Genomic DNA, 15,797 nt, shown 5'->3' with positions numbered 1-15,797 from the left:
GCTAAAGATCCAATGCAGACATTTTTATCTCTCAAATAATTTCTGGGTAACAATTAAGTACCTTACTGTGATTGTTTTTGACCAATTTAATTGAAAATAAACAAAAATAGCTTTTTAGCAAGCAAAAATGTAGCTAGGACTGTCTGGGAGTGTTGTGGGGAGGGGAAACTAGCTGTTATTGGCAGAGAGGTTTGGAACTCTATTATTTGTCTATTAACTAATTTACTGCTTGGTGATGATGGTGATGATGATGATGATGATAATAATGTTTTATTGTCACATACACCGGATAGGTGCAGTGAAATGTGGTGCTTTACAGGGTCATCCATAGTAGTGGAACAAATTAGGGTTAAGTGCCAGGCAGGACAAAACTCTATCCAGCCAAAACAGGCTGAAATGCCAGACAGTCTTTTCAAACAGCTCCAACAGTAAAAGGGCATAATCATCATTTTCACAATTTCACAGTATTATTCCAACCTCATAGTGTGAAAATAAATATAAAACACAGGAAAACATTTTTGACTGCACTGGGCCTTTTAACATACTGAATAATCATTGCTTACATAGTTTAGACCACCCAGGTCGTAGGTCATTGCAGTTCATCATGGCCAGAGACATGAACATGCCAGTTACTAAAGTAGCTATGTTTACAACACCAGAGGCTGCTGAGGAGGACAGTTCATGATAATGGCCGAAACGGAGTGAAGGGAATGTCACCAAACCTATTGAAACCATGTGTTTGTCTTTGAAACCTTTCCACCTATTCCACTCCAGCCATTACCACAAGCCTGTCCTCCCCAATTAAGGTGCCACCAACCTCCTGTGGTTTACAAAGATCCTGTCATTATGCATGTACAATGTGTGCAAAACAAGACGGCACGATAAGGGTCTCTACTTAGAACCTTGATGCTACCTACGGTTCTAAATAAGGTTATCCAAGGCCACAAGAAGGGTTCCCTTTTATTTTATATTTTGTTCTAGAGTGTTCTAGAACTCTACTCACTACCCTGCCCTGTGCTTTGTTCAATAATAAATCCTAAAGAGTGGGAATTCTCACTAAACAACACTCATCAGATCAAGCACCTGCAGAAAGACTGTACGTAAAGAGTAGCGCATACATCTTGGGCTGTTTGTATAAAAGGTGCTAATTAATTTAAGTTTATGACTTTTTAGTACTGTGTCTGTCCAGTCTCATTTTGTTTTGTATAGTCTATTTTAGCAAGTGTTGTGCTGTGATATGTTAATTCTTGTCACTCTCTCACCCGCTCTCTGGAGACTGAGCTCTCATACCTCAGAACCTCCTGCTGGGTCTGTGGAAGTGATGTGTCCACAATAAAAATTGACAATCATTTGAAAATCACTCTGTTCATGTCTTTACTAAAGATATAGAAAATAATAGTACAGTAGACTATAAGTAAGTAGTACAATGACTGCCTACACCGTCCAAACCCAGACAACGCTGGGCCAATTGTGTGCCGCCCTATGGGACTCCCAATCACAGCCAGTTGTGATACACCCTGGTTTAATTCCAGGCTGTATGTAGTGACACTTCAAGCACTGAAATGCAGTACCTTAGACCACTGCACCACTCAGGAGACCAAATATAACAAATAACCACAATGTGTCAGGAACGACAATCAAGTCTATTCCTTTGATTTGAATATAATCCGAGTCAGGTGATGATCAATCGAGCTGCCACATTGATGTTGCTCAGAGATGAACAGGGAGGGAGAGTGGCATGCAGGACAGATGTGGCTCTAGTCTAGACAAGGCTAGGGTGCCCCCTTATGGCTGTATTCCATACTGTTGAGTTTCAGTGCTCCCAATGGCCACTAGAGTTCACTGTAGAGTCATTGTTGAATGTGCTGTCTGCTCTGTGTGGTGTGTGTGTGTGTGTGTGCGTGCGTGCGAGGGGGGAGATGGAGAGAGAATGGTGTTCTCAGTCAGGCACATTCTCATATGGAAAGGAACATTTTTGATTTAGAACTGACATCACATAGCTTAGCAGCAGCTAAGAAGAATAACCAGCCAACCTCTTGTCCTGCGACCTACTGTACCGTGGCAGGAAGCCTAGCGGTTAGAGCTTTGGGCCAGTATATGAAAGGTTGCTAGTTCAAATCCCTGAGCCAATCTGTTGATGTTCCCTTGAGCAAGGCACTTAACCCTAATTGCTCCATGGTTGCTGTTGATAATGGCTGACCCTGGCTGTGACCCCACTCTGAGGGTGTCTCAGGGGGAGTTGGGATATGCAAAAAACACATTTCCAATTCACACATCTGTATAATACACACTTGTGCATGTGTGAAATAGGACAAATAGATGCACCCACCAAGTTATTATTATCAGTGGTGGAAAAAGTACCAAATTGTCATATTTGAGTCAAAGTAAAGATACCTTAATAGAAATGATTAAAGTGAAAGTCACCCAGTAAATTCCTACTTCAGTAAAAGTTCAAAAATATTGGGTTTTAAATATACTTAAGTTCCAAAAGTAAATGTAATTGCTAAAATAAACTTAAGTTTTAAAAGTATGAATAATTTCCAATTCCTTATATTAAGCAAACCAGATGACACCGTTTTCTTGTTTTTTAAATTGACGGATAGCCAGCGGCACACTCCAACACTCAGACATCATTTCCCAATGAAGCATGTGTTTATTGAGTCTGCCAGATCAGAGGCAGTAGGATTGACCAGGGATATTCTCTTGATAAGTGTGTGAATTAGACTATTTTTCTGTCTTGCTAAGCATTCAACATGTAATATGAACTTTTGGGTGTCAGGGAAAATGTATGGAGAAAATAGTACATCATTTTCTTTAGGAATGTAGTGAAGTAAATGAGGTCAAAAATTTAAATAGTAAAGTACAGATACCCCAAAAAACTACTTCAGTAGTACATTGAAGTATTTTTACATAAGTACTTTACACCACTGATTATTATATCAACATCAATTCATAGAGAACCACTGCATGTACACTGTGTCTGACCCCTGCCCTCAGTGTCTGACCCCTGCCCTCAGTGTCTGACACCAGCTCTCAGTGTCTGACCCCTGCCCTCAGTGTCTGACCCCTGCCCTCAGTGTCTGACCCCTGCCCTCAGTGTCTGACGCCTGCCCTCAGTGTCTGACCCCTGCCCTCAGTGTCTGACCCCTGCCCTCAGTGTCTGACGCCTGCCCTCAGTGTCTGACCCCTGCCCTCAGTGTCTGACCCCTGCCCTCAGTATCTGACACCAGCTCTCAGTCTGACTCCTGCCCTCAGTGTCTGACACCAGCTCTCAGTGTCTGACCCCTGCCCTCAGTGTCTGACCCCTGCCCTCAGTATCTGACACCAGCTCTCAGTCTGACTCCTGCCCTCAGTGTCTGACACCAGCTCTCAGTGTCTGACCCCTGCCCTCAGTGTCTGACCCCTGCCCTCAGTGTCTGACCCCTGCCCTCAGTATCTGACACCAGCTCTCAGTCTGACTCCTGCCCTCAGTGTCTGACACCAGCTCTCAGTGCCTGACCCCTGCCCTCAGTGTCGGACCCCTGCCCTCAGAGCCTGACCCCTGCCCTCAGTGTCTGACCCCTGCTCTCAGAATAATAGGCACAAGGTACACTGCTCAAAAATAGAGGGAACACTAAAATAACACATCCTAGATCTTAATGAATGAAATATTCTTATTGAATACTTTTTTCTTTACATAGTTGAATGTGCTGACAACAAAATCACACAAAAATTATCAATGGAAATCAAATTTATCAACCCATGGAGGTCTGGATTTGGAGTCACCCTCAAAATGAAAGTGGAAAACCACACTACAGGCTGATCCAACTTTGATGTAATGTCCTTAAAACAAGTCAAAATGAGGCTCAGTAGTGTGTGTGGCCTCCACGTGCCTGTATGACCTCCCTACAACGCCTGGGCATGCTCCTGATGAGGTGGCGGATGGTCTCCTGAGGGATCCCCTCCCAGACCTGGACTAAAGCATCCGCCAACTCCTGGACAGTCTGTGGTGGAGCGAGACATGATGTCCCAGATGTGCTCAATTGGATTCAGGTCTGGGGAACGGGCAGGCCAGTCCATAGCATCAATGCCTTCCTCTTGCATGAACTGCTGACACACTCCAGCCACATGAGGTCTAGCATTGTCTTGCATTAGGAGGAACCCAGGGCCAACCGCCCCAGCATATGGTCTCACAAGGGGTCTGAGGATCTCATCTCGGTACCTAATGGCTGTCAGGCTACCTCTGGCGAGCACATGGAGGGCTGTGCGGCCCCCCAAAGAAATGCCACCCCACACCATGACTGACCCACCGCCAAACCGGTCATGCTGGAGGATGTTGCAGGCAGCAGAACGTTCTCCACAGCGTCTCCAGACTGTCACGTCTGTCAGATGTGCTCAGTGTGAACCTGCTTTCATCTGTTAAGAGCACAGGGCGCCAGTGGCGAATTTGCCAATCTTGGTGTTCTCTGGCAAATGAAAAACGTCCTGCACGGTGTTGGGCTGTAAGCACAACCCCCGCCTGTGGACGTCGGGCCTCATACCACCCTCATGGAGTCTGTTTCTGACCGTTTGAGCAGACACATGCACATTTGTGGCCTGCTGGAGGTCATTTTGCAGGGCTCTGGCAGTGCTCCTCCTTGCACAAAGGCGGAGGTAGCGGTCCTGCTGCTGGGTTGTTGCCCTCCTACGGCCTCCTCCACGTCTCCTGATGTACTGGCCAGTCTCCTGGTAGCTCCTCCATGCTCTGGACACTACGCTGACAGACACAGCAAACATTCTTGCCACAGCTTGCATTGATGTGCCATCCTGGATGAGCTGCACTACCTGAGCCACTTGTGTGGGTTGTAGACTCCATCTCATGCTACCACTAGAGTGAAACTACTGCCAGCATTCAAAAGTGACCAAAACATCAGCCAGGAAGCATAGGAACTGAACTGAGGGTCTGTGGTCCCCACCTGCAGAACCACTACTTTATTGGGGGTGTCTTGCTAATTGCCTATAATTTCCACCTGTTGTCTATTCCATTTGCACAACAGCATGTGAAATGTATTGTCAATCAGTGTTGCTTCCTAAGTGGACAGTTTGATTTCACAGAGGTATGATTGACTTGGATTTACATTGTGTTGTTTAAGTGTTCTCTTTATTTTTTTGAGCAGTGTATAAAGGATCGACCTACTCACCATCATTCAACTTCTCTGGAGAAATGAACACACACACACACCTGTTTTTTCCCCTTGAGGCCCCCATTATTAGCCAAATAATGATCATTCTGCACAAAACCCCTCATTTAGACAGGCCCACTGGGCTAAAGATGGACAAGCCCCTCTGGCACTTGCCCAAACTGCTTTATGGCCAATCTTTCCGTAGCTATTCAGTTATGCAGGTGTACAAACGAGTCACTGCAAGGGGCAGGACAGGGATTGTCTCTCCTGTACCGATAGATACTGGATGCCCTTGCAGGAACAGACTAGTGTTCTTTTGTTAGGAAGGAAGAACAAAATAAAGCACAGAGATTCATTCATTCCATCTGGCTGGCATTTACCCTTGAAAAAGACAGGCTCAATAATAATCCCCCTCTGAAGCCCAACAAATGTAATTTATTGTTATATTCATCCCATGACATTCAATTCTTTTGAGAAGGGCATCTAATAATGTTTGCCTACAACAAACAACAATGACATTTGGAGCAGGTCAGTGCAGATAAGAAAAGGGCCACTTGCATATTCTGCATAACACAGGTTTTGTCTTACAGAATAGAATAGCGTTTATATTCTGTAGTCTAAATATTATGGAGGACCAACACTGCCGTAAATAGAAAGAAAGAAATGCACTCATAGATAAATACATTAATAAATAAATGCACATATAAATAGATAAATATATACATGCACACAAATAGATTAATAATTATTTAAATTCTTAATTTTCTTAATTTATATTCTTTCTTCATTTATTTATTTATGTATTTCTTCCTCCAATATGATAATGAGGGGGTGTCAAGCAAACATATATGGGTGGTAAATAACAAACGGAGCGTTGCTCGATTTCATTTGCCTGGTACATGTGTTCAACATTTAAAGACCATGTTTCACATTAGCACCCCACCAACCAATATTATGTAGCGCAAATAACTATGTATCAATATGATATTTCACCTTTTTTACATTGGAAATTGGAGATAAAATCGATTACATGCTGCTGTGCCGTACACACGCCATGAATACGCACCAAAAGAACATTGTCCTTGCTTGGCGTAGAAACAGGCAGTGGTGTAAAATACTTCCTAAAGACAATATTTGTACTTTTTACTCCGTCCACTTTCCTTGACACCCAAAAGTACTCATTACATTTTGAATGCTTAGCAGGACAAGAAAATGGTCCAATTCACTCATTTATCAAGAAAACATCCCTGGTCATCCCTACTGCCTCTGATCTGGCGGACTCACTAAACACACGTGCTTCATTTGTAAAAGATGTCTGAATGTTGGAGCGTGCTTCTGGCTATCTGTAAATAAAATAAAACAAGAAAATGGTCCCGTCTGGCTTGCTTAATATAAGTAGTTTGAAATGATTTATTATTTTACTTTTGACTCTTATATTTTAAACGAAATACTTTTAAGACTTTTACTCAAATAGAATTTTACTGAGTGACTTACTTTTATTTAGTCATTTTCTACTAAGGTATCTTTACTTTTACTCAAGTATGACAATTGGGTACTTTTTCCAGCACTGGAAACAGGTGAACAGTTTTGTAACACTGAGCCGTTGACTACACCAGGTGGCTGCGTTAGGAGTGGGCTTGTTTTGACAACAAGACACCGGACTACACCCATACAGTGTATTCTGAAAGTATTCAGTCCCCTTGACTTTTTACACATTCTGTTACATTACAGCCTTATTCTAAAATGGATTACATTGTTTTTTCCCCCACATCAATCTACACACAATACCCCATAATGACAAAACAAGAACAGGTTTTTAAAAATATTTGCAAATGTATAAAAAATCAAAACTGAAATATAAAATGTACATAAGTATTCAGACCCTTTACTCAGTACTTTGTTGAAGCACCTTTGGCAGCGATGACAGCCTAGATTCTTCTTGGGTATGGCACTACGAGCTTGGCACACCTGTATTTGGGGGGGGGGGTTCTCCTATTTTTTTCTGCAGATCCAGGCTGCATCACATCCGGCGGTGATTGGGAGTCCCATAGAGCGGCGCACAATTGGCCAAGTGTTGTCTGGGTTTGGACGGGTTTAACTTGGCAAGTCAATTAAGAACAAATTTTTATTTCACAATGACAGCCTATATATATATATATATATTTAAATCCTCTCAAGCTCTGTCAGGTTGTATGGGGAGCATTGCTGTACTGCTATTTTCAGATCTCTCCAGAGATGTTCGATTTGGTTCAAGTCCGGGCTCTGGCTGGGCCACTCAAGGACATTCAGAGACTTGTCCCGAAGCCACTCCTGCATTGTCTTGGCTGCGAGCTTGGGGTCATTGTCCTGTTGGAAGGTGAACCTTCGCCCCTGTCTGAGGTCCTGAGCACTCTGGAGCAGGTTTTCATCAAGGGTCTCTCTGTACTTTGCTCAGTTAATCTTTCCCTCGATCCTGACTCTCCCAGTCCCTGCTGCGGGAAAAACATTCCCACAGCATATTGCTGCCACCACCATGCTTCATCATCGGGATGGTGTCAGGTTTCCTCCAGATGTGATGCTTTGCATTCAGGCCAAAGAGTCTTGTTTCTCATGTTCTGAGTCCTTTTGGTGCCTTTTGGCAAACTCCAAGCGGGCTGTCATGTGGTTTTTACTGTGGAGTGGCTTCCGCCTGGCCACTCTACCATAAAGGCCTGATTCGTGCTGCAGAGATGGTTGTCCTTCTGAAAGGTTCTCCCTTCTCCAAAGAGGAACTCTGGCGCTCTGTCAGAGGGACAATTTGGTTCTTGGTCACCTCCCTGACCAAGTCCCTTCTTCCACAATTTCTCAGTTTGTGTCTGTTTTCACTTGTAGCCTGTGAGAAAGACCCGATCACGTGACAGAGCCATTTGAGTGCTTCGAGCAAGGCAGGGAGAAGGGAATTATTATTATATTCAGCCCAAGGGCACAACAGCCACTGGACGCAAAAGGCATGGATTTTTTTATGGGTCATTACGGCCACACAAAGGGGATGCCACCGCAAATTCGAGGCATTATCAAGTGCTAGTCAAATTGTGAACGAGAGACTGAAGTGTGTACAGTCTGCACATAAAAACAAGCAGAGCTCATGCCTTTCATGAGACTTTTTTTTTCAAACCATCATTAGTCACGTCATGCAGCCTTAGAATGTACAAAAAATCTAAACATATAGCCCAACATTTGTATCACAACTAAAGTTACATAAGTAACTCTAAATTAAGCATTTAGGAGTATGTTTCTTTGTTAACCTCTAAACACTGAATAGCCGCATGTGTGCATTCCCTCAAATCGTTTGGAGGAAATATCCTTTCTATTTTATTCAATTGTATTCTTCATGCCATAAAATACTATAAAATAATGCCACGGAATTCTAAGCAAATCTTGTCTGCTAAATGAACTAGTGTATCCCACAGCCATTTGGCATAGCCAGATCAGGGCCTAACATAAGAACAACTCAGAGTATGCTATTCTGTTCTTCTGAAATAGACTACATTTTCTTCATATCATATTTCTTTAGAAATATGCTATTTGCTATTCTCTGCCTAAAATAAGTAATGGATTCATTGTAAAGGTGTTGGCTATATTACATGGATTTATTAGACTTTTTAAAATGTAGATGTTCCATAGTGGCTTGTAGGCTATGTGTGGAAGCCAGAATATGCTAAATGTGTTTATGTTAATTACCGGTCAATTACCGTGAGAAAAAAATCACAAGCTGATGAAATGTTGTGACCGCCACAGCTCTAATATGGGCCCTGGCCTGTCAGCATGCTGCCCTGTCAGCAATGCCACTCAACCTGAAATGTAACAACAACAACAAATATGAATAAGAATTAGCATAGTCAGTCAGTAACTTAGCTGACTAGCTAATGAAACATTTGTGTAAATGTGCACAAGCCTAATCAGCCAAATGATAAGAAAACAACACAGCCCATTTGCAGTGAAATTAGGAGGGTCATTTTTCTTGCCAACTTTCAGTCACCAATACATCAATAAATGGACAGGGGAACAAAGTAATTTGACAAAAACTGTTCAATAAGTAACTAACAAGTCTTTAAAATTTAGCTACCAATTATATAGCTGGTTGTTATTTTCTAGAAAACTAGCTAGAGCCCACTTAGTTAACTAGATGGATAGCTAATGTGAGCTGATGGTGGAATTAAGCTAACATTAGCTAGCTTTCCCCCAGCAGTTTCAAGACACACTTGCTTTCAATGAGAATGACAGATGCATATTGCACCTTTAATGGCATTTGTATCAACTTTATCAATCAGATGAATAGCTAGCAAATAAACAGTGTACAAAACATTATGAACACAGTCCATGACATAGACTGACCAGGTGAATCCAGGTGAAAGCTATGATCTCCTTATTTATGTCACTTGTTAAATCCACTTCCGTCTGGATGAAGGGGAGGAGACGGGTTAAAGAAAGATTTTTAAGCCTTGAAACAATTGAGACATGGATTGTATATGTGTGCCATTCAAAGGGTGAATGGACAAGACAAAATATTTAAGTGCCTTTGAATGGGGTATGGTAGTAGGTGCCAGGAGCACCGGTTTGTGTGCAGAACTGCAACACTACTGGGTTCTTCACACTAAACAGTTTATTGTGTGTATCAAGAATGGTCCACCACCCAAAGGACATCCAGCCAACTTGACACAACTTCGGAAAGCATTGGAGTCAACATGGGCCAGCATCCTTGTGGAAAGCTTTCGAACCTTGTAGAGTCCATGTCCCGACGAATTGAGGCTATTCTTAGGGCAAAAGGGGTGCAACTGAATATTAGGAAAACCAGTAGTGATGTTCTGCCTGTGGCCACTGCTGTCACCGTTGACTATAGTCTTCTTCAAGAGTACAAGGAAAGCCCAATTCTAGACAAAACATGAGGTCTTTTCGGAGGAGAAAGGCAATAATGTTGCACTGTTTTTAGAATATCAGGGTTTATTCTCAGATGTGCCAACCCAGACAAATGTACTAGAGCATGACATTGACATTGGGGACTCGGCCCGATCAAACAACATGCCTATCGAGTGAACTCTGAGAAGAGAGAGAAGATCCACATGGAGTTGGAGTTCATGCTTGTGCACGACATCGCACAACAATGCAACAGTCCGTGGAGTTCGCCCTGTATATTAGTACCTAAAGCAGATGAGTCTTTGCGGTTTTGTTTTGATTTTCGGGAAAACTTAATGTCGTATCTAAGTCAGACTCCTTCCCTTTGCCCAGGGTCAACAATTGTGTGGGCCATGTTGGCGCTGCTAAGTACATTAGCAAGTTCGATCTTCTGAAGGGATATTATCAGGTCCCTCTAACTGAGCTAAAGAGTTGTCTGCTTTTGTCACTCCTGATGGTTTGTTTTTTTCTACCTTCGTTTCCTGTTCGGGTTACAAAATGCCAGAGCCAAGTTTCAAAGGCTTATGCACATCGTGAAACGCGGCCTAGAAAATGCTGAAGCAAATTTAGATTATGTGGTCGTATTTAGCACACTTCGGGATATTGGGTCCAACACCTTCAGGATATTGGCAGTCTGTTCAGGCCTTTTGCAGCTGCCAACCTGACAGTTAACCTGGCTAAGAGCGAAATTGGCTGAGCAACAGTCAAATACAGTATCTCTGGAAGGTGGTGAGGCAAGGGGAAGACTGACCAGTTCTGACAAAAATGGAACTTTTCGCCAGCGACTGCGCCAATTCTTGGGAATGGCCAGTTACGAACTGGATTTTTTGCAAGAACTTTGTCCAGGTTGTTGCGCCACTAACAGATTTGCCCAATCTGAAAGTCACTTTCTGTTGAAGCCCCAACTGTCAGGAGGGTTTTGAGAAGACAAATACCCTTTTGGTCTCAGTACCAGCTATATAAAAAATATAAAATAAATAAAAGTCATATTTACAAAAAAAGTGGCTGTTTTTGTCTTATATTTAATGGTTGACAGCCTGTTTACATTGGAGAAGGTGACACATTTGAGTAGCGACGCAATTAAGCTGATTATGTTGTAATTGAAGTTATTTTCTGTTGGTGGTGAGAAACTTGTACAACAAAAATATAGGATACATTTGTTGTTTTAACTGCCCGGCACCCTCCACAGCAACCCGCCAAAGTCCCCACCATTTCTCCTTTACCCAAAATCCAGATAGCTGATGTTCTAAAAGAGCTGCAAAATCTGGACCCCTACAAATCAGCCGGGCTAGACAATCTGGACCCTCTCTTTCCAAAATTATCTGCCGAAATTGTTGCAACCCCTATTACTAGCCTGTTCAACCTCTCTTTCATATCGTCTGAGATTCCCAAAGATTGGAAAGCTGCCGCGGTCATCCCTCTCTTCAAAGGGGGTGACACTCTAGACCCAAACTGCTACAGACCTATATCTATCCTACCCTGTCTTTCTAAGGTCTTCGAAAGCCAAGTTAACAAACAGATTACTGACCATTTCGAATCCCACCATACCTTCTCCGCTATGCAATTTGGTTTCAGAGCTGGTCATGGGTGCACCTCAGCCACTCTCAAGGTTCTAAACGACATCATAGCCGCCATCGATAAGAGACATTACTGTGCAGCCGTATTCATCGACCTGGCCAAGGCTTTCGACTCTGTCAATCACCACATCCTCATCGGCAGACTCGACAGCCTTGGTTTCTCAAATGATTGTCTCGCCTGGTTTACCAACTACTTCTCTGATAGAGTTCAGTGTGTCAAATCGGAGAGCCTGTTGTCCGGGCCTCTGACAGGCTCTATGGGTGTGCCACAGGGTTCAATACTAGGGCCGACTCTCTTTTCTGTGTACATCAATGATGTTGCTCTTGCTGCTGGTGATTCTCTGATCCACCTCTACGCAGACGACACCATTCTGTATACTTCTGGCCCCTCCTTGGAGCTTCAATGCCATACAACTCTCCTTCCGTGGCCTCCAACTGCTCTTAGACGCAAGTAAAACTAAATGCATGCTATTCAATCGATCACTGGCCGCACCTGCTTGCCTGTCCAACATCATTACTCTGGGCGGCTCTGACTTAGAATACGTGGACAACTACAAATACCTGGGTGTCTGGTTAGACTGTAAACTCTCCGTCCAGACTCACATTAAGCATCTCCAATCCAAAATTAAATCTAGAATCGGCTTCCTATTTTGCAACAAAGCATCCTTCACTCATGCTGCCAAACATACCCTCGTAAAACTGACCATCCTACCGATCCTCGACTTCGGTGATGTCATCTATAAAATAGCCCCTAACACTCTACTCAACAAACTGGATGCAGTCTATCACAGTGCCATCTGTTTTGTCCCCAAAGCCCCATACACTACCCACCATTGCGACCTGTACGCTCTCGTTGATTGGCCCTCGCTTCATACTCGTCGCCAAACCCACTGGCTACAGGTTATCTACAAGTCTAGGTAAAGCCCCGCCTTATCTCAGCTCACTGGTCACCATAGCAGCACCCACTCGTAGCACGCGCTCCAGCAGGTATATCTCACTGGTCACCCCCAAAGCCAATTCCTCCTTTGGTCGTCTTTCCTTCCGGTTCTCTGCTGCCCATGACTGGAACGAATTGCAAAAATCTCTGAAGCTGGAGACTCACATCTCCCTCACTAGCTTTAATCACCAGCTGTCAGAGCAGCTTACAGATCACTGCACCTGTACATAGCCCATCTGTAAACAGCCCATCTATCTACCTACCTCGTCCCCATACTGGTATTTATTTATTTTGCTCCTTTGCACCCCAGTATCTCTACCTGCACATTCATCTTCTGCTGATTTATCATTCCAGTGTTTAATTGCTATATTATAATTACTTCGCCACCATGGCCTATTTATTTCCTTAACTTACCTCATTTGCACTCACTGTATATAGACTTTTTGTTTTATTTTGTTCTACTGTATTATTGACTGTATGTTTTGTTTATTCCATGTGTAACTCTGTGTTGTTGAATGTGTCGAATTGCTACACTTTATCTTGGCCAGGTCGCAGTTGCAAATGAGAACTTGTTCTCAACTAGCCTACCTGGTTAAATAAAGGTGAAATAAATGAAATAAAAAATAAGGGGAAGACGTTACAGGCTTTGTTTTTTCCATTTATGTTTTGAGGTTGGTGTCACCTCGTTAGTTAGTATGTGTTCATTTTTTCATTTTAGTTTGCGCCCTCTCCAGATTCTCACTGGCAAACTCACAGGCACAGTGTAGCTCTTATTGCAAGACTTTGACACCACTGTGAAATGAGCCACATTAGCTCACCAGTCAACCTACTATGTGTACAGTCATGGCCAAAAGTTTTGAATGACACAAATATTAATTTTCACAAAGTCTGCTGCCTCAGTGTCGTTAGATATTTTTTGTCAGATGTTACTATGGAATACTGAAGTATAATTACAAGCATTTCATAAGGCTTTTATTGACAATTACATGAAGTTGATGCAAAGAGTCAATATTTGCAGTGTTGACCCTTCTTTTTCAAGACATCTGCAATCCACCCTGGCATGCTGTCAATTAACTTCTGGGCCACATCCTGACTGATGGCAGCCCATTCTTGCATAATCAATGCTTGGAGTTTGTCAGAATTTGTAGGTTTTTGTTTGTCCACCTGCCTCTTGAGGATTGACCACACGTTCTCAATGGGATTAAGGTCTGGGGAGTTTCCTGGCCATGGACCCAACATATCAATGTTTTGTTCCCCAAGCCACTTAATTATCACTTTGCCTTATGGCAATGTGCTCCATCATGCTGGAAAAGACATTGTTCGTCACCAAACTGTTCCTGGATGGTTGGGAGAAGTTGCTCTCGGAGGATGTGTTCGTACCATTCTTCATTCATGGCTGTGTTCTTAGGCAAAATTGTGAGTGAGCCCACTCCCTTGGCTGAGAAGCAACCCCACACATGAATGATCTCATGATGCTTTACTGTTGGCATGACACAGGACTGATGGTAGCGCTCACCTTGTCTTCTCCGGACAAGCTTTTTTCCAGATGCCCCAAACAATCGGAATGGGGATTCATCAAAGAAAAGGACATTACCCCAGTCCTCAGCAGTCCAATTCCTATACCTTTTGCAGTCTGTCCCTGATGTTTTTCCTGGGGAGAAGTGGCTTCTTTGCTGCCCTTGTGTCCTTCTTGACACCAGGCCATCCTCCAAAAGTCTTCGCCTCACTGTGCATGCAGATGCACTCACACCTGCCTGCTGCCATTCCTGAGCAAGCTCTGTACTGGTGGTGCCCCGATCCTGCAGCTGAATCAACTTTAGGAGACGGTCCTGGCGCTTGCTGGACTTTCTTGGGTGCACTGAAGCATTCTTCACAACAATTGAACCGCTCTCCTTGAAGTTCTTGATGATCTGATAAATTGTTGATTTAGGTGCAATCTTACTGGCAGCAATATACTTGCCTGTGAAGCCCTTTTTGTGCAAAGCAATGATGACGGCACGTGTTTCCATGCAGGTAACCATATCTGACAATAATTCCAAGCACCACCCTCCTTTTGAAGCTTCCAGTCTGTTATTCGAACACAATCAGCCTGACCGAGTGACCTCCAGCCGTGACCTCGTCAACACTCACACCTGTGTTAACGAGAGAATCACTGACATGATGTTAGCTGGTCCTTTTGTGGCAGGGCTGAAATGCAGTGGAAATGCTTTTGTGGATTCAGTTAATTTGCATGCCAGAGAGGGACTTTGCAATTAATTGCAATTCATCTGATCACACTTCATAACATTCTGGAGTATATTCAAATTGCCATCATGTAAACTGAGGCAGCAGACTTTGTGAAAATTCATATTTGTGTCGTTCTCAAAACTTTTGGCCAAGACTATATTGAACATTAATATTGCAATGCACAGCCTTACCTATGGATCGGGAGCCCATGAAATGTTCACAGAGGTGAAGAGTTTACACAAATGTTAGCGTTGTAGCTCTTATTACAGGACTTTAACTGTGGGAAATCACCTAACCATTAAGCCTATGAATTATTGTCTTTTGTTGAATTTATATAACAACATTCTAAACTTGTTAAGCATTTTCTAATCCTGATATGGCATGATTGCACTATTTGTATCTGTTTGCATCAGTTTAAATGTGGGACTTAAATTTTGAAGTCAAACTGCAAATTCCACTTGTGGCTAATCGTTATTGTGGCTGCTTCACATAGGTGGTGCAAAAGCAGGCAAAGCGATCAAGGAATGTCCCGTGACATTGATCAACCAATGGTATGTTAGATACCACCCACAGACGTTTGACTGACACCCCCTCATTATCATTTTGGAGAAAGATATACATTAGTAAATATTTAAATTATTACAATTAATTAAAGTTTGAATAATTATATAATACATATATAAATAATTCAGTACATACAGATATGTTGAGAAAATGAATGAATTTTGGTCAGTATTTTTGTATTTCCTTGCACATTTATTTAATTATTTGTGCATGTATTTATTTATTTATTCATTCATTTGTCTATTTATGTGTGCATTTACATATTTATTTCAAATTACGGCACGTTTGGTCCTCCATAATTTATGTACATTTGAATGTTGATCAAATTAAATGATATATTCGAGCCTCTGTCAGCATAGACAGCGACAGAATTCGACACGGCTGGAAACATGATGCTCACCTGCTACCACAGCTCCTAAGGAAGATATATTTAGGGACAAC

The sequence above is a fragment of the Oncorhynchus masou genome, chromosome 13, assembly GCF_036934945.1.
Source record: "Oncorhynchus masou masou isolate Uvic2021 chromosome 13, UVic_Omas_1.1, whole genome shotgun sequence".
Taxonomy (NCBI): Eukaryota; Metazoa; Chordata; class Actinopteri; order Salmoniformes; family Salmonidae; genus Oncorhynchus; species Oncorhynchus masou.
The sequence above is the reverse complement of the archived record's forward strand: the minus strand, read 5'-3'. Positions refer to the sequence as shown.